Raw genomic sequence first — 2,500 nt, 5'->3', positions numbered from 1 at the left:
TCAAGTTCAGTATCCCAACTTAGTAGTTCAACCTTTGCTCTGAGTCAGAGTAACACTCTACCTCCGAATAACTCAGTTCAGTGTTGTTAACTGCTGACTGTAGCAATGGAGTTCAGGCTCTTCCAACCCAGTTCAGCCAAATTCCAAACTGGCTCTACCAATTGAGTTGCTATTAACTCCTTGCTCTACAACAGAGCTACAGGACCAACATACCATAATTAATGAATAGGTTGTTCAGTTGGAGTGCCGTCTGGAACCATACAGTATGTATTTTTTGTTGAGATGACGCTCCTAGGTTGAGGGCTTGATCAAATGTAAAACTTAGAGAAAACCTAGACACTCTAGATGAAAACATCTAGATGAGTTCCTAGGTTTTCTCTAGGCTTAACATACCATAATTAAGGTCCCTGTTCACAGGCCCTGGGTTGCGTATCATATGGAGTCTATATGATCCAACAGGTTGCCCGTAGACCGTATATGACTCAACAGTATATGGGTCAGTGACGCCTGGGCGCTACAGTATGTTCTCCGGGGCAGCGTGTTCTGGACAGAGCGGGGAGGCGACTCTGCGACGCGCACGTTTACGTCAGGAAATGGCTCCGGCTTCCCGTCCCCGGATGTTTGGAGATTAGCAAGCAAACAGGAAGTGACGTCATCCTATCGAGGTTCTGAGTCAAGAGTAAGCAATTGAGTTGTGGTGGCGCTTCTGTTTGTAGATATACGATCATTGCTAACTTTAGTAGCAATTGCCATGAAGGGTCCCATTAACTAACACTAGTAAGTGTTAGTGAACATAACATACAAAAGATTTTAGCTTTAATAATCCATGTCAAACTAGCATTGCTTGATTAGGGTGTGTGTGTGTGTGTGTGTGTGTGTAAAACACCAATAGGATGTGGCCTCATCCTCTGAGTCAAAAGCAGTGAGTCAGTGGGTGGTTGCCTTTCAGTTGTAAATATTTCATCATGCTTAATTTGATAACAATCAACATTTCACACCAACTTAGCATCAATCAGTTAAACCATAGCATTTTGTTCTAATTAACTATCACTAATGCTATAACAATGTTATAATATAACTAAACCACATCTAATATTATGAATTCTTAACTGGGTTTGTCAAAAACTATAGCTAATTCTGAGTTAAAAGGCCTTTCAATTGACCAAAAACTAGCCCAGCTGACACAAAGTTAGCCAGCTTGGTAAATCATACATTTAGCATAATGTTTCATTTCTGTATTGCAGTATACACGCCAGTATTAGTTTATCAGCATATTAGTTTTATAACTTTATTTTGTAGTCGGTGGCCTTTTGGCTGGGTCTGTGGCAGCAGCAGTGTGTGCTGGGAGACTGTGAGTCCAGCGCGGAGGCTAACCGCTTTAAATAGCCGTTCCTGTTCCTGCACTCCTGTGCTCAAGAAATCTAGTTCAGATATGGCTGGAGAGGGAACAGGACAGAAACAAACAAACACACACACACACAGAGAGAGACACACACACGTGCGCACACGAACACACATTTTGGGTCATTTATACACAAACAAACAAACAAACAAACAAGCACATACACACACAAAGACGTTTTGGGGACATTTTTCAAGACACACCACAAGGTTTCTCTCTAAACTTATAAATATCTCAAATCTCTCTTTCTCCCCCTTATTTCTTTCTCTCTCTCTCACACACACAAGCTTATTATTATCAATTAAGTTCACCCTTTGATACACATACCATGTTCAATATTTGATATATAAACTCTCTCACACACACACACTTTAGTTATAAATATAAAGGGCAGATGCATACACACACACACACAGACACAGACACAGACACAGACACAGACACAGACACAGACACAGACACAGACACAGACACAGACACACACACACACACACACACACACACACACACACACACACACACACACACACACACACACACACACACCACACACACACACACACACAGAGGCTCGGTTATAAATAAGCGGTATTGGCGGCGCATATGTTTGGTATTAGTGCAGTCAGAGAGACTGGAGCCGGCCATACCACTATCACCACAACACACTCAATAATGACAGAGAGACTAAAGAGGGAGATGGACAGACCGACAGAGAGAAGAGGAGATGGAGAGAGAGAATGGATGAAAGAGAGAGACTGATAGAGAAAAGAGAAGGCTGAGGGAGGGAGAGAGGGAGGGAGAATGGGTGAGGGAGAGAGGAGACAGGAGGGAAAGAGAGAATGATAGAGTGATAGAGAAGATGAAACAGAGAAAGAGAGAGAGAGAGGATGAGAGTGAGGAGAGAAGGAATGAATGGAAGAGAGAGAGAACAGGGATGAGGGACAATGGAAGAGAGAAAGAAGGGGAGATGGACAGAAAAAAAGAATGAAAGAGAGTACCAGACAGAGAGAGATACAGAGACAGAGAGGGAGAGAGAGAGATGGAGAGAGAGAGAGAAAGAAAGAATGGAAGAGAGTGATGAGAGTGTAAACAGGACAG

Source organism: Sardina pilchardus, chromosome 12 (assembly GCF_963854185.1).
Source record: "Sardina pilchardus chromosome 12, fSarPil1.1, whole genome shotgun sequence".
NCBI lineage: Eukaryota > Metazoa > Chordata > Actinopteri > Clupeiformes > Clupeidae > Sardina > Sardina pilchardus.
This window is presented reverse-complemented; position numbering follows the sequence as displayed.